Source organism: Hesperophylax consimilis, chromosome 8 (assembly GCF_061612785.1).
Source record: "Hesperophylax consimilis isolate HC1 chromosome 8, BYU_Hcon_1.0, whole genome shotgun sequence".
NCBI classification, from domain to species: Eukaryota; Metazoa; Arthropoda; class Insecta; order Trichoptera; family Limnephilidae; genus Hesperophylax; species Hesperophylax consimilis.
The window spans coordinates 33,463,105-33,487,341 of record NC_142843.1 but is presented as its reverse complement, the minus strand read 5'-3'; the positions used below and the strand labels follow the sequence as shown (position 1 = coordinate 33,487,341).

At 34.2% G+C, this 24,237-nt stretch overlaps 1 protein-coding gene across 1 annotated transcript in view; it reads left to right on the top strand.

The window, feature by feature from the left end:
* Positions 1 to 24,237, top strand: part of mmd (disintegrin and metalloproteinase domain-containing protein mind-meld) — a 689,072-nt gene that overhangs the window by 564,511 nt on the left and 100,324 nt on the right. The window lies entirely within an intron of this gene.

The window sequence follows — 24,237 nt, the reverse complement described above, 5'->3', positions numbered from 1 at the left end:
GTGTGAAAGCGGCGCATGTGTGAAACGAGCTACTGGCATGTGTTTTTTCTCCTTCATATAACTGTGCCCCTTCAAACTGCCATATTTATTCTCATTGTATTAGACCTGAAATTAATTATGATTTCGATCAATTTATTTAAAATAGACCATTCATCCCAGGCGTTCATTTGAAAATGTTTGCATATTTTAATGAGAAATCTGAAGAATTTAACCCTTAGTAAAGTACATTGGCACTTAGAGCAACGAGACTTTTTTATAATAATTTCATAAATTAATCTTCAAATTTCAAAGTTGATTTCAAGTTCTGTGAAAGATTTTTTCAAGTTCTGTTCAGTACTGTCAAGCAACTAGCCTTTAATGATATAAAAGCAGAACTTGAATAGGACTTTTACAGAACTCGAAAATAAACGTTCAAATTTGAAGAATTGTTAAAATTCTCCGAAACAACCCGTCTTTATAGTTGTGAGTGATTGATGTTTTACAATTTTGTCAAAACCATCGATTCTGGATTGTATTCAGCTGATAACAGTCTCCCTAATCTTATGATTTCTCCCCCTTCTTTACATTATCTCCCACACAGGAGGCCCTGATAAAAATAATTTCACTCGGGGCTTATTTTATCTTAGGAAATGCTGTGTGGAGGGTCTTTTTAATGGAATTTCTTGAAAGTAAAAATGTATGAGGAGTAGGTATGAATCTAGAGATCGGTGTACCCAGATGTAACGGTTGTATAAATCTATCCCTTCCATTGCAACGCAAGGCGATGGGTCAAAAAAAAAACAAGTGGAGAGGTCAAAGGTTCCGCAAACCAGCATCTCCGAACAGGAGGGTAGATGAATCCTGAATACACTTCACCCTATGAATCGGGCACCCCTGCTAAATAACCAAACGTAGTGAACTACTTGAGGTGATCTATAGCAGTAGTGTTGGTTATCCAATAAATGCTTTCCGGGGAGACGGTATTCAACTTCAGTTCACAAATTACACCCTTACATTTCTTTAAGGCATCAAATGGCCCATTGTCGGCATTTTTAGGCGTTACAAATCATTGCCTTACGATTTGACCTTCCCGAAGGTGTCGCAGCTTATGTTTTCTGTTGGAAAATTACGAAATTTTTCTCGGAAAATGTCTTGCATTTTGGGATCATCGCGATATGGTTCCCAATATCACCATTAAAAAAAATTAAAATAGATGTTTAATGATTAAAATAGATATAATAATTATACTGCCATAAATAATGTCTCCAAATGAGACTCTAATTATTGCTCTTTAGCGAAGTTTCTCGAAACAAATGTTTATGAATAACACATTTTAATCCAATCAACTCTCTGAGCACATATAGTTGAAGAACAGACATGCTTTAATAGACCCTAAAAGCTCGATTAAGGTTTGCAAGAATAGGCACCTACCTGGTAATTTAACGATACTGTTAGAGCGCTTCTAAGAATATTTAGTAATATCGTAGAGTAATACCATTTAACATGCGTTATATCTCCATTAGTAAGCCTAGTACGGGGAGTTACAACATATTGTTCCTATTTCCAAGCTGCTAACATAAGATAATTTAATAAAATAAGATTGATCACACGGACAACAATGCTTCAGACCCTTCACTCGTAGGAGAATATCTAACTTATTTAGACATCGACACCCTGCGGACCCTAGGCGACTGTTTGAATTATTTGAAAAGTACGCACAAGTGAGAAAATGGAGCCGAATTCGTTCAAAAATTTCCTTAAATTACGAAACATCAACCATTCTGCTAACCGGTCCATACGTTTTTAAAAGTTTTATCAGCCTGTTTGAAAAAATAAATAAAATTGAGATCGATTTGTTTTATATTCTGTTTCATTTTACTGGACTTTTGAAGTCTCAGAAGTTGGGTGTACTGTTACAGGCCCTTAGATACTTTAACAGCACACAACAACTAACTCTGTAGAAATGGCAATGCACTGTTGAACTTGGCAGCCAACTCTGGTCTGGAGCCCCAAAATACCTGAAAAACTCTTGACTGTACAAAAACGGGCGGTACGTTTGATAGATTCCCCCATCTTAACAAGCGGATTGCAATATTCAGAGCACTGGCGTCAGGTAGATATGCTGTCTTCGTTCGACTGGTATTACAGCGAAAAATGCTTCGGTGAACTAGAGTCGTTGATTCCTTCTGCACCAACATATGTACACGATTGTCATTAGTCCCATGAGAACGGATCGCTTCTACGACTCGTACTAGAGTTCAACTGCTCGGCTGTGTAACGATTTGCCGGCCTCTGTGTTTCCTCCCTCCTACAACATGGGTCTCTTCAAGACACATGTTCACTTCTTTCTTTCATCAAAAAATATTCCACGCAGCCAACCCAAATGCGACAAGGGCTCATGTGTGGATTTAATCAAAAAAAAATTGCGTCTTTCTTACAATACGACATCGGTTAAATTTCAACTACAACTAACTAACTACTTTCAGTACAATTGATTTTTTTAAAGTACCATCTGAGTATCGAGTAAAGTGAATTTAGAGATAAATTCACTGTTTTTTGCTCAGGTATTAGATGAAGTTAGTAAGTAGAGAATGGGTTTATGCGGTTTATAATCTAAATGGATCGTTAACATTTATTTATTGTTCTTTCGCACTTTTCCTCCTATTTAATGGCTCGTGCTGAATCACATGTAGAGAGCGGGAGAAGAGTCAAATAGAGAAAATACAGATTCAGATTTATCATTGAAAAAAGTTATTTAAATGAACAATAGAAAATAATTTTCAATTTTGTTTTTATTTTGATGAAAACCAACGTATTGCGTTAAATGCATACTGTTAAATTGAAAACTAAAAAAAAAATGCTAACATAATTAAAAAACAATAAAAAATACGAATTTGGATGAGTGCGATAACTTAACTGCGAAGAGAAACAACTCCACAAACTTCAAACAAAAATTAATTGCTTCCTAACCCAACAACCGACACCATAAAATGGAGGCTGTATATTTAAATGGACCATGAACTCGAATCTAATTGAGTATGAAATCAATGTAAGATTATGTCGATCCTGGCCATGTGGAAATAATGCAAGATGGCAGAATACCGAATATTTAATGATGATTAGAATTTTTTTATAATATAAAGAATGTATTCGAGGTCGGTAAGATGAAATTTTGAGTAGATACCGCAGAAAAAGAAGATTATCTGATCATTGTTTGTTACCTATCCAGATAATAATATTATTTTATTTCTTCGGCAGATAATAAAACACCAATAAAATACAGGACGTATCAGCTCGCACCCGAAAGATTTTAACTAGCGATTCCTGGGGGCACAGTGAAATCGATAACTGTACAATATCGGATTGATAGGTGTAACTACCCACGATTTTATACCAAGTTGTTTATCACATACTTCATGAATATACTGTTTTAACTATCTCCGTATCAGATCTTTCCTGTCAGGCTACGGATAAAACATTTTTGTCCAAATCTAAATAATTAGATATACACAGACAAATATTTCCCAAACATTCCCTTTCCCCACCACATCTTGTGTAATAATGTAAAATATATCAACTCTCCACTCGTTTAGTGTTACGAAAAGGTTAAAATTTCTTGTTTATATACACGGTAGGGCAAAAGTAATGTCATAATGCGTGTGCCTTAATTTTTGCCAATGGCGTCAAATGCTATTGCGCTTTGATATTTGTGTTGCATACAGATAAAGAATTAGTTGACCACAAGCAATGGAGCGTTACACTACTGAAGAACGCGGAATTATTGTTACTGCTTACTTGCGCCAAATTATTGCTAAAGCAGGTTGGGCAAAAGCTCACAACTAAGATGCTCCCAAAATACATTTTTAAGAATATAAATTTTAATTTCAAAATAAATGGCTACTACAAATGCTAAGTTATTCACGCACATGGAGCAGGACCACAAGGAAAACAAAGGCGAAATTCACGCTGCGTTAAAACAACAGACCGGAAATTGGTCAAATAAGCAGTAACAATAATTCTGCGTTTTTCAAGTGTGCATCGCTCCATTGCTTGTAATCAACTAGTTATCTATCTTTCTACAGCATACATGAATCAAACACAATGAAATTTGACGTCATTTGCAAAAATTATGGCACATTCTCATTATGACATTACTTTTGCCTCACTTTGTACAAGAAACCGATTCATTAAACCGAAATATATCCCCACACCCAGAGTTGAAGAATCTTACAAATCTCAAGTTTGTTATGTCAGTTCTACTGACTCCGGGCATTTGAAATTCTATTGCATTGTCAAATTATAAGAAATAAAAAAGAAGTTTTTCATTTATCACTTTGCCCTAATACTGTATATCTATTTGATAAGTTATAATTTCTTCAAATAAATATTTGTCTATTTTTTCCATTTTTTAGTATTATAAAGTCCTTGATCGGGCCTGTAAGGCTGTGAAGCTGTGGAGGTCTGGACGAATCATTAACAGCCATCAATCTGTCGTGACAAATACGGCGCCCATCCGCGGGGCGAGAGCGCCGCGACGCCCGACGCCATCTTGGGGAGGGTAAACGTAATGCCAATATTCTGGCGGGAACTTAAGCATTTCATATTTGAATTTCGTCGATTTTTGCGTGTTTGAAGTAGGCGTTTATTCTTTATTGATTTCCTTTTTCTAAATGTTCCCGAATCCGATGCTCTGTTCGCGAAACTACGGATTTATGGATATTCGGGGGTCGGCAGTCGGTGACATAAACCAAATGTATGCGTTGGATGTTTCGGAGAGTTATGGATTATGGCTTTTGTTGGAAATGATAAGTTATGCATAGTTTATTCACTGATATCGGAGTTGATCTCTTTCTTTTATTAATACTTTTTGTTGGGTGTACGCATGCTTTTAATGGGCCATTGTGTAAGGGGAGGTCACTTTTATCTTTTTATTCGAGAAATCTCATTAATTACTTTATGCTATGAAAATAATAATTTGTTTGGTAACTAACCAAAAGTGGGTATACATAATTTATTGTAGATGTAATTTAAGGTGATTTGAAGAATGGAACTCACCAATTACAACGACTGTTACACAACACTTGTATCTGAAAATTGGTGTCGTTAATAGCTACCAAGAGTAACAAGCCATCCGGAACGATGAAGCGAGTTTTGATTTCACTGTACGAAGAAAAATGTTCCTGTTAAAAGTGACAGCATGCCAAATTCTTGATAAAATATTATTAATTAAGAATAGCATCATGACGAAATGCGACAATATCAGTGTGTCAATATTAATATCAGTATTTGTATGAACACGTGTTCTGCCGTCCTCATAAAACTCGCTTTTGACTGATACTTTCTTAGGAACTCTTTCAATTCATTCGTTATAGGTCTGCAGTTCCATTTTTAACAGTAAAGCGTATATTTTGACCAGATCTTTAATTAACAGTATTTTATATAAGTAATTGTTCTCCGTGTGGACGGAACAACGCCTCAATTGATACAATTCAGCAACTTTATATATGTTTTTTCAATTATATATTAAAACCGCTCAGGCGGCAAGATACAAAACCACGTTTCAGCCTTAAAAAATACCGGCGTAAGAATGGATAATTCTTATCCTCTAGTTTTTTATTAAAATATTAACCTAGCGTTCTGATTATAGCGAATACATATTGATTTTGAAGACGCGCCTCAAGGTAAAGCCAAATATCACCCGAAGGGGGGTCACTAGAGTACCCCGTATGTCACCGAGCGATCGTATCTTTTAATACTCTTTTTTCCCTTTTCATTAATGCTCAAATATGATTCTATGATTTTTTTTTCAAACTTTCGATTTTATCCGAACGTCTCCCTTCTTTGTCCAGCAGTCAATTAATAAAATGGTAAAAAAAGTACAAAATCGAGCGTAACTCAAATACCTATTATTGTAGCCCTTTTCCAGTAAAATTCACCTTTTACGTCCACCCTTAATAAATTTAGGGTATGTGATGTAAATAGCAACACATAGTCTACATTTATATCACACAAAACTCTCATTTGGGGGAGTGTGTTACTCCCTCAGCTGCGGAAGGGTTAAATTAATTTTAAAATTCACAAATTCTTTCTTAGAAGTGCGAGAAAATGTATTATCTTGAATAAACAGAATCTGCGTCCACTTTGTGAGATTTACTATGCTGAATCCACACTTTAGTTTCCTAAAAAGCCAACCATAAATAAGGAAGGTGGTAAATACGTGAATAACAAATCTGTGGCAATAGAAAGCGGAAAGACGTAGGTTATGGCAATTATCTGTCGTTCCCGCGGTGGTGATTTAGAGCTCTGTTGAAACAGAACCGAACCGAATCCTTTAAATAATATTGTCGACTTCTTGGCACTGAGCAAAAAAATTAAGAAACCTATATGGAAATGCATATATTTGAATGAGCGTGGCGAAGTCGTGTTTTAATTCGACCGCTTGGCATTTTATCTTTCTGTAAATTAGTTTGTGTATTCCGTTTCCGTTTTCTGAATTTGAACGGACGCTCTTATTCAAACACGCTTTGCTTCAACTAGATTACCTCAATTGAATTGAATTGAAAAGTTTAATTTTATTCAAACGTGAAACTGTCGTGTTAAATTTGAACTTTATTATGCGCATTTTTTAAATACTTTGTTACAGGTAGACCTGTTGGAATAAATTTAAAAAGGAATTTTCACTAAGATAATGACGTTTTTTTCACAAATTGTATAATTTCTTATTTGTAGTTAAAAAGGAAAAATAAAATAAAGTATATGTTGAATAATTAAGTAGGTGGGTATTTAAATACCTACCCACTTACAAATGTTATGATTTCAGAGGAAAGTTTTGTTTTGATTTATTAAATACGAGAAAACTAGAACACGAACTCTACTGTTCACAAAACTACAAGTATGATGTGTTCTTACTTATTTTCATACCTGAGTGGGTGAGAAAGGATTTTTTCTCCTTCTCGATGAAATATCAGTTTTTAAGGTACCATAATCTCACCGACTCCGGACAATGCAATTTGGCCAGAAAAAATCTTTGTATCAACCATACAAAAATAATATTTAATCTCTTGCTGACGATAAAACCAATTTCTGTCAATACATAAACGCTTTCGAAGTTATTTATTCTTGTGGTATTATCCTTCTTAAGCCAAGGTTACGAATAGCATTACAGAGCCCATCACCATCATCACATCTGCCACCCCAAGAATAAATCACGATAATACGTTTGTCCGTGAAAATCTTACAGATAAAACTTTCATTTTTTCTGTTGTTAATTGAGCCTTGAAATCATTTCATCACAAACCATTATAACTGAGTATAACTATTATGTGTCGCAATTGAGGACCCAACGACATGCAGGATAATTTATTCTTTGATTTAAATGTCAATAATTTAACCGTGGATCGACATTCAAATACGTTTGTCCGTAAAAATCTTACAGATAAAAGCTTTCATTTTTTCTGTTGTTAATTGAGCCTTGAAATTATTTTATCACAAACCATCATAACTGAGTATAACTATTATGTGTCGCAATTGAGGACCCAACGACATGCAGTATAATTTATTATTTGATTTAAATGTCAATAATTTAACCGTGGATCGACATTCAAATACGTTTGTCCGTAAAAATCTTACAGATAAAAGCTTTCATTTTTTCTGTTGTTAATTGAGCCTTGAAATTATTTTATCACAAACCATCATAACTGAGTATAACAAGTATGTGTCGCAATTGAGGAACCAACGACATGCAGTATAATTTATTCTTTGATTTAAATGTCAATAATTTAACCGTGGATCGACATTCAAAACTCCTCTCAATTTATACCCAAGAGAGAGCGAGCGGTCTAAAAGGGCTATTTTTCCTTTATTTGAAATGTCACATTGACATTTCGATGTCCTTTTCACCCGGAGACTTCGCGTGACTTCCTCCAATTTCAATTTGTAGCCGTGGGTATTTCGAGGCGAAAAAAGGCGGCAACGCAATAAAGGGGAGTTATAAAATCCCTTACGATTGTTTTTACGAGTTTGTATTGTCGTAAACGGAGGCAATAGTGTCATACTGTCTGTCTACCTGGTTATACGGCCTGCTCGCGCTCGTTGCTCTGCGGAGGGTATTTCCCACAGCGCCAGCCACTCAGTATCACAGTAGGTTACATGAGTACACACGCTTTTGTATTCCTTTGTGTTGGTACAGTATACACCAATATCCTACGCACGTTGGATATCGTTACTAAATCGCTGGATGCAGCTTAATAATGAAATTTGTTCTTGCTTTCGTGCATCGTTTGGTGGAAATGTTATAAAATAAACAACGACACCTCTATCATAGGTCGCCATAAATGATTCGCCACGTTTGGTGATCGAGTAAAGTGTGTTCAGGATGAGCCTGCCCACCAGATGCGAAGCGTGCCAGATCGGATCATATTTTCCTTCCCAGAACATTCTCTCCTTCCTTTCCTTAAAAATACCCTCCACACAGCATCCCCAAAAACACTTATCACGAACTTTTCCCTTTGTATATAGTTAGGAGATCTATTATTGTTACTGAGACCGTTTCGTAGCCTTTTTCTAATCGATTGGAAATGTTATCACCATAGATGTGGTTAGTAGATATTTATGTTCACGGCCAAAAGCATTATTTTTAGGTTAGTTTGTTGTGTTGCGCTTCCTCTTTTACAAAGTTTCGGACAGTATTACAGTGACCATCGTATAAGGTCAGATATGTAGATTGTGGTGAAGTATGTGTTGTGATGCAGACGACGAGAGTAAGCTTGATAGTTCTTGGTAAACGGTACATTACGGGTACAAACTAAACGCTGGAAACAACCTTAAATTCACTAATTATTGTACTGAAAAACCGGCCTTAAGGGGGTTATCGTTTGCAACATGATATCACTTTTACGTACATAAACACACGTCGCCACAATCTACACATTTGATCTGATGATGTCATTATTACGCTGTCTGAAAAGTTGTGTAAAGAAGGTGAAAGCGTAATACGACGTATGTAATAACCAAAAAATTAATCAAGAGAATCGGTCGTACTTTAATCTCAAAGCTATTGTTTTTTTTCCATTTCTGAAAAACAGGATGTGTCTTGTTAGTAGTTTTTCATTTCCCTCCGTGAGGCTTTCTCCATATTGAGTAGTTTCTTGACTTGTTTTTGGTTTGGACCATTTAGCTTCAAACCGCACGCAGAAAATGAGTTTTGCTAATTCATTTTAAAAACAGTCAAATGCACGTGCACTTGCTTTCATGACGAAATGCGAATATATTTAGATTTTCATGAACACATGTTCCGAGATCGTGATATATTCGTTATATATTAAATGTACCTGTTAATTCTTTTTGTTTCTTTAATCCTATTTTTTAAAGGATTACCAATAATTTGAAGGGATTCTAAATAAATTAGACCTACTCATTTTTATCCTTGTGCGTTATATGTCCAATTATGAAATAAAAGCCTTCAAATCATTATACCGCCTAGTAAACTTTCCCTATCATGTTTGTTCATTTGATCAGTGATTTCAAATGAAGATTGTTAATGGCAGGTAGTTAGTTTTCAGGCGATGCGATGGAAGTAAGTTGTTAAAAGTTATTTCATCGTCTGTTCCCATCCTCGCAGTAAAGCTGCTAAAAGTGTGAAAGCCTGAAATATGGGAAATTGCTTAAAGTGGTGGCGCCGCGTGAAACGCACTATTCAAAGAAGATGCTGGAGATAATATGGTGATTTTTGTTTTCAAATTTCGTTTCCCCTAGAGTCCTTGCTCCTGAGTGTCTATAAAATATATAACAAAGGGGATCAAACCCTGTTAAATAATGTCTGTTGTAATCTCGTCAATAAAGAAACTCAAAACTCAAACAATCAGTCAAAACAAAATATTAATACGCTATCTGTTATGGACCGTCCCAAATTTAAGATTAGATTTATCAGGACATGGGATTTTTTCAGTGAGGTTTCCGTTTAAGATTAATAAACTGATAAATAACCTCTTCAGAACTCAAACAAACACAACTGTACAAACGTGAGTCCTACTATTCAATTTGACAACCATCTCTGGTCTGGAGCTCCAAAATACTTAAGAAATGCAGAAATGGGCGGTCCGTATGATAGTATCTTTCAAATAGATTCCAATCGAGAACAAGTTGTTTCTACGACTCGTTCTTGAGTTTAACAGCTCGGCATTGGAAGAATTGGCCGGCATCCGTGTTTCATTCCTCTTCACAACATGGGTATCTTCAAGACATTGAATAATTTCAAGAAATTAATGCTAACGTGTATCTCTTTAAGACCCATGTTCACTCCTTCCTCTTCTCAAAAAGATCCATCCAAGCAGCGTCCCTAAAGATGACACATGTCCAGAGGGAAATTATTTTCATAAGAGCCTCCTGTGTGAAGATAGTGTTTCTGATGTATTTATTTAATCGCATAGATATTTGTTTGCAAACAGTATCGAAAGTTTCAATTATTGATGAAACGTTTTAAGATTCCTGTATGCACATTAGATCATACCTACATGTACCACAAAATCACTGGTACTCTTTATTTTCGGCGAGATATCTTGCTTAGACGTTCACTGGTTTATTTTTTATTGGTTGTGTGGTAACATTTTCCTATAACAAATGACTCCTTAACTCTTTCAGTCCTTTTGATACCAGCACAAAAACCGACATAGAACAGAGTGCAAGAGAAGCAACGTAGAAGAGAAGATCAAGGTAAAAACACACTGGGTCGACGTACGCGATGCATGCATTACTACGTTCCCAAGTCAATGTACAATGTACGTACTGGATCTACGTACGCAACGCGTGTGACCATGTGAAAAGTGGTCTCTTGTTCTTAAGTACGCGGCGCAGGCACGTCAATTAATTTCACGTTCATTTTTCAGTTCTTGTTTATATATTTCACTTGTCAGCATACATAATTCGTAGATTTGTCTTGTATTGCGATTCAAATACGATTGAGGACGATTAACTAAGTTTATTATTTTATTAAGCCATCTGTCAAAATAAACAATCATAGATATACCAAACATAGCGGTAGACGCATAGATAATACCACTCATAGATGTGGAATAATCTCGTTGGAGGCGTGATGCCATCCCCTCCACTTTTACAGGAACCACGCCGATCTGGACAGCCCAGATCGGCGCAGCAATGGAAGCGTGGGTTTGCGTTGGGTGTGACAAGTGTATTTCTAAAGCATCTATTTCCATAGAAACTGTACGTATTGTAATTAGTCCAGCTATCTTAGTGTATTGTTTACGTGGCATACGTCAACCCGGTGTATTTCTACCTTATTTCTCTCATCGTGGTACTAACTGTCACGCGGTACTTTGTCTATCTGAGCGACTGAGTAAAAATAGTTTTTATTCATGCGTGTTTTATTGGATTGGACCGATTAAAGACACCACCATTATATAGCAGAATTTATCGATGTTTCATTCCAAGTACTATTAGCCTTACTACTATAACTTAAACTTCATAATATTATACATTGAATAATATACTAAGATTATATATTCAGAAGTCTGTTTACTTAAAATTACTCCAATAGAAGAGCTTGCATAAGTTTAGCAACCCAACGTTCTGCTATGTAATTAATTAAACATGATTATAAACAGTACAAATAACAAACTACAAACAATAAAACATTTAAAATAAATTTTATATTTATTATATTGTTAACATTTCACCCAATGAGACGTGATTGATAATAAAAATTATAAAATGTAAAATTGGAAAAGTCAATTTTGCAAAAATACTAATTTCACAAATCAATCTCTAATTCTTTATTATTCTGCAGACTTTTCTTCCGCCGTCTGTGGACTGATAACTGGTTCAGTAACTTCTTCCTTTTTATGTATGAATTGCATTTTACTCACATTTCAAGAATATTATAAAGTGGTTGAAATTTTTCATTAGTTTGAAAATATGTTTCTTTTTTTATTTCAGGATACTTTCAGTTTAGTTAAGTTGGACTTCTTTATACATTCATGCGTATAAAAATCTTCATACATTCTTAAATATTTCCAGCTTCAACAACATGGTTAACGTCGTATTTTTCAATTTTACTAGCTCACTTAAAAGTTACGTACCGCCAATGGTGGACAGTGACCTTCCTCTTATTTTTGAGGTAAAGAGTGCAAAATTTTATCAATCTAAGAATAAAACTATGGATTTGTACAAAAGTTAAATCCACGCCGCCTGCCACAGACACTCTTCTTTACATACATAAATAAATAGACGGTACAAAACATCTAGTGTTATTTTTAACTTATTAACTCATTATAAGTATAAATTATATCAATAACTTATTGTGAATATAAGTATGGAATCGAAATTCATTACGATTTTTACATTGATATGTGGATGAATATTTATCATAAATCTATATTTTTTAAAAGAGCCCAAACCGTGTATTTTCTTTTTCAGAATAAAAAAATACTCCTCATAAAATCCAATTTTCAGTCCATTGTGATAAGGAACGGAAGTATCTATCCAATAAATCAAATATAAAGGATGTTTGATGAACTGCTTCTGCCTCTCGTAATAATATCCTGAAAGGTACCTGTCTACAGGTAATCCTTTGTACATACAGCAGCCTTAGAGAATATTAATATACGAGGAATGTGTACGTTACATCAAAGCCTAACCTAGCGTGAACACTCCAATATGGCGGCTCTAATTTATGTGCATATTAAATTCTTCAATATGTATCAATTGTAACGTATTGTTCGTGTAAATTTCAAGCAGTTTTCCCTACATATCAATCATCGCATTAGAATATATTACAAGACTTTGGGTCCATGGAGGAGACTGAGCCATTTTCTCGCAATAAAATCTCCAGATTGAAATAATGATGTAAGTTATCGGTTTATTATTGGCACTCGCGATCATTCGACTCCGTTTGGAATGTATTTAGACTTGCGTGTTTTATTTGAAAGTTGAATCCTAAAATTTTTCATTGTGGAAAAAGGGGGACTGCAATTTTATTGTAATATGCAGTAATTTTTCTCTGTATGCTTTGAAGTTGAACGGCATTAGAGTGGGGTAACTAAAAAATCTTATTCGGTTCACAAATCAAAAAGTTATGTAAAAAAATTGCAAGCATGTCGATTGCATATATTTGATTCATATGCGGGATAAGCATACGCAAAATATAGTGTAAGTGTACGCACTCTGTTTTCAATCTGCTATTCGGTACAAAATGAAAATTCCGGATATATTCTTATACACACAATATACAAACGGATTATTTCCTTATAAAACTTAAGGAGAAGATTAAATATGAAAGAAATTAAATATTTTTTTAAGTAGAGGGTTAATTGTACACACCCACATAACCGAGTACTCTTACTCGTACGTATTTGTATCCGTACCCGCGCGCACTTATCCTGTAAAATACAAATAAATTAAAACAAAAAAAGAATAGATGTTTAGTTATTTCTATCAGTATTGCCTCTTGTCACCCATGAAAATGATATTATTTTACCAAAACTTGTATACCACATAATTGCTTACACATTAGTAACAGAGTACCTATCGGTAACAGAGGTAAAAATAAATAAGAAAACCATGACAAAAACATTATTTACGTAACAATTTTGATTTTACGACTGGGCTCACTGTATACGAGTGCGCTGATTCAAGGCGACCCAAAGTGCTATAGAATTGAGAAATGAGCTCAGGTGAAGCACGCACGAATTTGTCGCTAACTTCTCCGCGTACACTTTAACACCGTGCAAGGTTACTTCTTGTGACGTGTGGTTGTTTTTCTATCCCCAACCTAGTCTTTTGGGGTCCGCTCCATGGGGAAATATCCAAGTATCTCAGCGTCCAACTTCGACTGTCAATGTTCATGTACAAAGTGTAGTTTCTGTTCCCCACAGTAGTAAATCAATCTTATGGAAGATGTGTGGCCTTATTTTTTTGTTGATAAAACTTATTCTAAATAGTCTTTTGTTAGAAGTCAACTTGAGTACAATTTTCCCGTCTGGAACCCACATTGCATATTCATGCACAATTGCACAAGCTATTGAAAGTATACAAAATAAATTCTTAGGTTTTAAAATGGGTATTCCAGTAATTATTTTGAACCACAACACTCTTTTAAATTAAATGAATATGCTTAAATTGTCTGACAAAATCATTTTAACTGACTTTGTACTTCTATATTGAATTCTAAATTATGCATTCGATAGTCCAGAATTGTTTGAATTGCTAAGCTTTCAAAATCCACTACGTTATACTTGAAGTCGGGATTTATTTCAATGCAGAAATTCTGGTACTAACTACCAAATGTATTCCTCACTGCCCAAAATACTTATGGAGGGAAATAATTATAATGAGTCAGTGGACATCTTTAATTTATCACGGGAACGGTTGCGTGGCCTTTTTCATACCAAACTTAAATTTGGATATGAAGCCAAAATACCCAACCAAACTGAATAATTATTTTTTCAAATCCTCCAAAATAGACTATATTGAATCTCAAACCCAAGAATAAGTTTAGTATGAAGGAGGACGCGCAGCCGTTCCTCCTAATAACACACAAAATATTGTTACTGAGGCAGTTTAGTATTTATGTACCTATATATAATACTGTAATAATATATAATTTTTCCTATTCATATGTAAAATCTCCTAAAATGGGCATTAAAAAAGAATTAAATAATAACTACAGGGTTTTCCAATAAGAGGTGTTATTTTTAAATTCAATCGTAAAAGATCAATGACTTTATTGCTTGTGAGGCACGTAGCGTACCGTTTTATTGAAATTAAACGTTTTTCAGATCAATACCATCCAATTCCGGCCATAAAAAATCATTAATCATCTCTCGATAGCGCAATCCATTCACCGTAACTGTTGGTCCAGCCTCATTTTCGAAAAAGTAAGGTCCAATGACTCCGCCGGACTATAAACCGCACCAAACAGTCACACGTTGAAGATAGAAAGGCTTTTCAACAATAATTCTTAGGTTTTCCGAGCCCCAGACGCGACAATTTTGCTTGTTGACGAAGCCACCGAGGTGGAAATGGGCCTCGTCACTCAAGATGATTTGCATTTGATTCACTCAAGTGAATTTTAATAATTTCAGTGCCTTGTTGAAGCGTGTATCGTTCCATTTTTATTGACGACGTAGTTTCTTCTTGTCAAATGTTAAAAACTGACAGCTTCAAAGTAACATCTACCGAAATAGCGGGCTATTCAAAATAACACCTCTTATTGGAAAATCCTGTATATAAATTATATTCAGTCGTCCCGTTGTTCCAAACATTTCAATTGTGATGTTCATGTAACTCTATTCGGAGTGTTTTGGATGTATATAACGTCATCTTTGACTACTGTTTTTTTGTGGCATACTAACACAGACCCGTAAGAAATCATGGGAAAAAATAAAACAGTAAAATAAAAAACACATTTGTTAAAAAACATTTAATTACAAAAAAATGTATATTGCCACGGTCCCCGATCAATTGCTTGAAAGGCTAGGGCGGTTTTAATTTATTTATACTAGCGGTACCCCTCCACGCGTTGTTGTGGCCCAATCAGATGGAGCTGTTTTTTTTTTAAATTTTCAAACTAGTTTTGCCTGTCACAGGTGATAGCTAAATACTACAAAAACATACGCGCAATCCAATGCAACCATGTGAACTGAAAATACAATAATCAGTATTATTTGCGTATTTTAGAATATCACGTACACACAACCGAAATTTTATTGTTTACTAGCGCACACCCGTGAAAAATCACCGGATAACCCGATTTTTTCACAACTCAGTTTTAATTTTGAAAAAGACAATAAAAATAATTTTCTTTTTAATTTTGCACTAGTTAGGTACCTATTTTATCGCTTGTCTAATTTCTTGACACAATCAGACCCAATTGAGAATATAAACATATTTTTTAAACCGAGTTTATCTGAGTTCATTAAACCAGAGTTTATGTCAGTCAAACTAGTATGTAGATAAAAGTAGTAGGTACAAGTAGGTAGGTACAATAAGACTATAACTTTTCAATCAATACTAATTTTCGTGTAAAAAAAAAAGATATTTATTAAGTAGCTTGTAAACACTGTGATGTATAATTACTGTTTTTAGTATATGTATAAAAGTACCGTTAATATTATATGAACAAATAAATAAAATTAGTATTTTTAATTGTTTATTACAAAAAAATGTTTTATGGGGAAGTGTATTCTAAATTTATTTATTTTAACTATCTTCATTGTCATTTTAGAGAAGGTGGGGGATGTTAATCTTTGAATGTACAAGAACAGTGTTATTTAAATATATATTAAAGGTTTTATTTAACTTCAGTCCCCAAGTTTTTCACTAGAGCTGAAAAGTATGGGAGTATAAATAGAGTCGAGAAGTGCAAAGAGAGTCAAGATTCTGTCACCCGCCTTGTATGAACAAGCCCGGGCAAACAATGACTGTCGTAGAAAATCAAGTTAATGATGCCACCACGTTTTATTCGCCCAAAAGTTCACTAACTGTCGGCAAAATCTAAGCGAACGCGATTGCGACGCGGTTTGAAGCGATAAAAAGCAAAATGATCGAAGTGGCAACGCTGACTTTGAGGTTTGAAATTAACAATAATTTTTAATAAAAATTATTTAAATATTAAAAAATATCTAGTAATCTAATATATTAGTACTCAATAGACAATAATTATATATTGTCGACTGCACTCACTTCACGCGCAAATGTCAAAGCAACTGATCGCGTCGCTAGCACTGCACCGCCCGAGACTTATTATTTGTCACGTCGGATAATTCCAAGTGGCGATGACCATTTGAAATCTTTTAACATTTCATGCAGTGAGTTCGACTTATTTAACTCAGCATCTCACATGTCCTAACCTAAAATCAATTAATAACATCCACACAATACCAATTACAATAATATAATATAGTTTTACATTTTATATTATTATGACCAAATTAAAAAAAAAAACATAACTTATATCACTGATGTCGCTATTCCAAATTCCTGTAATATTCAAAAACCTGTTTCTGAAAAAATAAGAAAATACACAGATTTAGGAAATGAGATTAAAAGAATTTGTCATTCTCAGATACTTACCATTTGTTATTTCGGCTACTGGTATTATACCTAGCTTTCTCAATCAAAATTTAGGCGTATTAGATCTGTCAAAGAATTTATAAAAAAAAATCAGTAATTTTAAATACATGTAGGATTACGAGAGATTTTTTAAATATTTGTATTTAAGGATCAGTAGGATTTATAGGTCCAATTAGAAGTTCTACTAAGCCGAACCCTCTGATATATAAATATCTGGAGTCGGTGAATTATTTTCCCATTTGATCTCTGGTGATTTGACGTGTTGTTTTTGTATCATTTTGTATTTATTATGCTTATATAATGCACTTGCATAATGTGGATTGACAAAATGATAATTTGTGGAAAAGTGTGTGGAAGGGTTTAGTTTTTCCTGTGAGGAAGATTTAACCCGGACATAAATTCGGAAAATACTATTACTATAAATTACTATTTCTCAACGCAGACTAGATTAAACCCCCTCCCCTCCCTCCCACCATCTCATCCATATTTGTTATTGTAACTCTTTTCTCTTTTATACTCAGTAATAATTAAGAAACATCAATGAAAACCCATTATTGGTTCAATTACTATACATAATTTACCACACCATATAAAATCTTATAACTGCTGGTATTTCCCAATAAAACAAAATAAAATAAAATATTTTTTGTGTTCACATCGACTTCGCCTAAGACGCAGCGCAGGTCATTCTCGGTAAATCACAGACAACTTATCAGTAGAACAGTTAATTAAATATCGAGGAACTTGTGGAAATATCCACCTGTATTATTTTCCAACTTTCCTACGGTTATAATTATTCGACTAAAGAAGACTTAGCGAGTTTCTTCCTAACTTTTTTACTGATATTATGATACTGGCGTCTCGGTTACAAAGAATAAATACGAGTTTATGATTCGTTGCTGAGTTTTGGCGTATCCTAGATTTAACTATATAGCTCAGTTATAATAACCGAACCAGAATAGGTTCTCCGTACCGTACCTTCTTTTCGTACGTTCTCAGATACCTACCGCAGCTAAGAATGTACGAAAAAACCTTTAACCATTTCGTAAATTACAAGACTAACGGATCTTAGCTCACTTATGTAAATAGAGATATAAATTAAAGTCAACTCACTTTCTAATGTTCCTTATTAACTAATTTCATCTTAGCAAATGACGAAACCAATAAAATTTGTACCAAAGACGATTATCTTTAATTCCGTACTGCATCGGTTGAAAATGGTAAGAAAGAATTTGTTAGTTTGGGTGTTAACTCTGTAAATAAGGCAAGATTATTTTTTTAATAATAACAATTAAATATAATAAAAATATCCAAAGTTGTCTATAAAATCACGCTAAAGTGAATATTCAATTGGGAAATAAAACACAAATAACTAAAATATCACATATCCGTACTAGATATTTGTTAAGCCCTTGGACTAAAAAATATTTTTTAGTTTACTTGGTATTATGGCCTCAAATCAAAATTTAAGTTTTGTATGAAAAAGGCCGCGCAGCCGTTCCTCTTAACATTCTCCTTTGTCCCTCATTAGCATCGTCATTTCGTTCGTCTTCAAGAAAAATTCATCTCAGATTGGGCAGGTTGACCAGGAACGACCATTAATACACTACTTTTATTTTAATTAAAATAAATAACTTTGTATATACCATTATTTAATCAAAATAATCGACGTGGTTTATCGGACACGATAGACGTACCATTTTAAACGTATAAACGTGTAATTCATTTATACTGACGAAAAAACCATCGGTTTTGATAAATTTCAATTATTTTGATTGAATAATGGCGTGTATAAATAAATTAATTTTCTATCATTAAATTAAAATGACGCCACAAATAAAATATATTGAAGTACTCTTATTTTATTTAGCAATGCTAACGACAGCTACAATACGTAGATAATTAGATTAATTTTCAAGCAAGATCTAAGTTAACAATCATCGTCATTGGAAGCGCCCAAAAGCTAAATTAATTGTATATCATTGTTTATATTTTTTGCGCTTAGCGTCAATTGAACCAACGCCTAACTTTCAAAGAAAAATACTTAAACCACTACGCTACTTTGAGAAAGTAAAAAATAAAGGTCGTAACACACTGGGTGGACGTACGCTACGTAAGCAACGCATGAAGATATCTGGACTTATTACAATCCATACATTTTATTTGGCAATAGATGCTTTAGTCACACGCAACGTAAGCCCATGTTTCCATTGCTGTGCCGATTTGGGATGTCCAGATCTGCGTGGGGCGTGTAAAGATGGAGGAGGTGGCGTCACGCCACCAACGAGTTGATTTCACGTCTACAAGTAGTATATCTATGTTTTGTATATTATCAATTGTTTGTTTTGACAGTTGGCTTAGTAAAATAAAATAATAAACAAAGTAAATCGTCCTGAAATTTGCTGTCTTAATCGCAAGACATGACAGAGATACAAATTGCATCTACTGACAAGTGAAACACATAAATATATTCAACTGATGCGCTTGCGTGACGCATACTTAAGGATTACAGATCACACTTAGTCACGAGTGGTCACGCGTTGCGTGCGTAGAACCAGTGTTCACGTTGACCTGGGAACGTGATAATGCGTGTGTCACGTACGTTGACCCAGTGTGTTTCTGCCTTTAACCTTTTATTGTTTAACGTAGTATTTCTTTATTGGTATCATCCTGCAAATCATTTAGGTACGTTAGGTTAATATAAGTTAGTTAATATTATTATATTTTGGTGACGACAAAATTTATGGAGTTTTATCATATTTGACGGTTTAATAACATTGTTAAATATGACCATTTAATGCAACCGGGGGTTTTGCGATTTAATACATGTATCACATCCCTAAAAGGTGGCAAAAATAATTAAAGTCCTTGCGACCAAACATGTCGCCGTTAAAAAGTTACGGCACAAAAAGATCGTAAAAAGTTACTCAATTTTCATGAAACATCTTTCCAAACCAACCACAACATATTGTCCTGCCACTAAGAACTCCATCGTTACCTCTCTATCTATTATTTATATGCGTCGCTTTTAAGATTAGGAAGGAATATATAACTAAATAGTATAATATAAAATCGCTATCCGAGTTTGTCTGTTTGTGCGCTTAGTTTAATTGAAGGATTCTTATTTTTATAAGCAATAATTGTTCGCCTGAAACACTCATCCACATTGAAAAAATCTCCTGATAAAAAATACATGACGCCAACGGGACTCGAACCCGTGTAATTGTTGAATAATTGTTGAATGAAACACTAGCATATATTGAATAATTTCGCGGGTAAGAAATAAGCCTCCATAGCTCAGTGGTCAGAGCTTTCGACCGGAAATCGAATAGACACGGGTTCGAGTCCCGTTGGCGTCATGTATTTTTTATCAGGAGATTTTTTCAATGTGGATGAGTGTTTCAGGCGAACAATTATTGCTTATAAAAATAATTGTTATCCTTTGTGCTATGCATAAATAAAATCTTGTCTTAAAAACATTAATTTATCAAAAAAATAATAATGAAGGATTCTTGTTTATTTGTTCTTATTGTTTTATTTTATTATGGTATTATTCTTACATATTTTCATGTCTTACGCTGTTAATAGACTGTTGGTATTGATTAATTGTAATTTATTTGTATTTTTTTTATATTAACCCTCTGCCTGCTGTGTCTGCATTATAAATAAAATTAAAATGTATGCATCCATCGATGACTTTTGTCGAATTTAAACATGCAGACCTTTTCCTTCCTGAAATTTCTACACCAGCATCCATTTTCTAAAGATTAATGAAGCTTTAAGATACATTATATCCGTAAAAGTAAAATAAATGAACTAAGACTCCCCTTCAGAAAAAAAAGAGTTAAAAGCTAATCTATCAAAAAGCAATGAAGATATTCGACAAATTACCAGTAGAAAGTAAACATAAACAGATTTCAAATTTAATTATAAAACCATGTGAAAAATTAAATTATATTCCCAAGAGAAATTACAAAACCCTTATTGATTAATTCTAAAAAATGTTTTTTTTAATAATACGACATAGATATCTACGTACTTATTTACAATGCCGCAAACAATAAAACGTTATTTAACATCTGTCCAAAATAATACCAAAAAAACCCTTAAAAATTTTATCCATTTTTCAATCAAATTGTTGATTGTAAAGCCGAATATAAACCACAATTACACACGAAGAAAACATACTGTTAATTTATTAAGAATCTGGACAAATATTCGTTTTCCCGTTGAAAACGGGATTGGAGGCTTTTAACGAATGAATTGACAGAGTTCCTAAAAACTATCAGTTAATAGAGAATGTGTTAGGAGGACTGCAGAACACGTGTTCATACAAATTCTGATATTGATATTGACACGCTGTAATTGTCGCATTCCGTTGTGATATTTACAAGGAAAAGGACACGTGTTTTTCATACTTACTTAATGACTATTTATCTATTTTTAATGACTAATATTTTATCAGGAAATTGGCATGCTATCACTTTTTTAACAGGATCATTTTTATCCGTGTATGTTTAGTTGCCTTTGAAATTTAGTTTAAGCATTTCCCATTGGGTCTGTTGATGTAATGATTACGTTATGAGGCCAGTCTTCACGAATACTACGTAGAAGGTATAATACGTATGTTTGGTTTTAGTTGTTACGCCCCAAGTAAGTTGCTTGAAGAGCCCGTCACGTGGACAGCCGGAGGCTCTCGTGCAGGAATCACGTTGCCGGCGGGCTCGGTAAAATGTGACCGAAATTTGATCTCAACCGGATATTATCGGGGTCTAAGGTTTATAATTATAAATCACAGTGTTACATATCAAATAAATGAGGACATTATAAGAAACCACTTAAAAAATATATTATTTTATATTTAAAAAAAAAAACTTGATTTTTTTTTAAATTTTGTTTTAAACCACTTTATTGAGTTATATAGGTTGAGTGCAGCTGAAATCGGTCGACCTATATAACTCATTCAGTGGTTTAAAACAAAATTAATTTTTTATTTTTTTTTTAAACATATTATTATTTATGATAAACTAATGTTTATAAGATAAAGTTTTTTTTTAACTAGTTGTTAGTTAGTTGGATAACTAATTATTATAATCATATTTGACAAGTCAATATTTTTCACCAATAAATGCAACCAACGACGCCATCTAGTGGGAAATTCAGAACCAAAAAAACATTTGCAAAAAAAATTATGTTAGTTGTTTACAGGTGCAAAAATGTAATAAGCAATAATGAAGTGTTTAATGAAATACTAGTACATATTGAATTATTTGGCGGTTTTGGAATCTCAGTGGTTTAGAGCAACTGACTGGAAATCAAAAGGTTGCGGGTTCGATTCCCGTCGGCGGCATTTATTTTTTTCTTTTAGGTAGGCACATAATTATTGTTAACAATATATACTTATTTACGGATTAAGAGTACCTTTAAATACATAATAAAAAAAAGTTTTAGAAAACAATTATTCAGTGTCAACATACTAACTTGATTACTAAATTTACAATCAGGCTATAGGAAACTAAATGTTGAAGAATAACTATTTTCAAATTCTTTTGTGCTATTAAAAATATCTGCTACTTCTGTTAGGAATTCTTTCAATTCATTCGTTAAAGACCTGCGTTCCCATTTATAACAGTAAAACGAATAATTTGAACAGATTTTTAATTAATTAACAGTATTTCATATTTGTAGGTTTTCTCCGTGTATGCTGATAGAGGAAGGATGAAAGTAGATTGAATACTGTAGAAATGAGATCCCTGAGGCGTGGGTATGTTAAACCAAACATGACCGCGTGAAGAATATGGAACTTCTCAAAGAATGCAAAGCTAAAGTAAGCGTCATGAGTTAGATTAAGAAAATGAAGCTTTGATGATTTTGAGCATGTAGAGCAAATGATCCAAGAAAGGAATGTAAGAAGAATATATTACACCTATTATAAATTGTAGACTAAGTCGGGTAGGCCCGAGGAAGATATGGCACAATCAAGTCAACTAAATACTTGAGTACAATCAATAATCAGAACAACAGAATGCATGTATGGGACGCTGTATGAACTCAATGAAGGAAAGAGTGTGCACCAAGACCGAGTTTTTCGGTGATCAATCTCTCTATCATACCCTGCGGGAATGGCGTGACGGTTTATACTAAAACAGTTTTTTAATTATAATAATAACTTGAGAGCCTAGACTGCTTGTCGATGCTCGTTCAATGTTTTCTTTTTTTATCAAATTCACGATAAGGCCTTCCAAATATGTCATTATTAAATTTTATCAATAACGGTTTCCAAGCAATCTATTGCCGGCGAGATGTCTAACCGAATCATTGAATGAGACATTTCCACCATGGTGTATCTCGAGCGCCGCCTCATTACACTCTTATCGCGTAGTTGTTGCTCTGTTTTACCAACGCGTTCGTCATGCCCAAATAACATATTCGTAACTATGTCAATTTATTACCGACAAGATGTCTAGCCGAGTCATCCCCGCAATGGTGTCGCTCATTTGGTGCCACCTTACACTCTTATCGCGTAGTTGTTGCTCTGATTTACCGATGCGTTTGTTTATGTCCAAACAACACCCTTATTCGTCATTGTGACAATTTATTGCTGTCATGTTGTGATGTCTAGCTGAGTCATTCAATGAGACCTCCCCGTAATGGTAGAGCTCGAGTGCTGCTTATACTCTCATCGTGTATTTTTTGCTCTGATTTACCAATTCGGTTTTCCATGGTCGAACGACACGTTCATTCGTCACTATGCCAATTTATTGCCGACTAGATATCTAGCCTAGTTATTCATTGATGCATACCCGCTACGGTGAAGCTCAAGTGGTGCCTCCTTACGCTTTTATCGTGTAGTTATTGCTATGATTTACAAATGCGCTCGTCTATGCCGAAACAACACCTCCATTCGTCACTATGACAATTTATTGCCGACGAGATGTCTAGCCGAGTCATTCAATGACACATCCCCGCAATGTTAGAGCTCGAGTGCTGCTTATACTCCTATCGTGTAGGTTTTGCTCTGATTTACCAACGCGTTTATCTATGCAACGATACGCTCATTCGTCACTATGCCAATGTATTGCAGACGAGATGTCTAGCCGAGTGATTCAATGAGACATCTTCTCTACGGTGAAGCTCGTGTGCTTCCTCTTTAAACTCTTGTGGAGTAGTTGT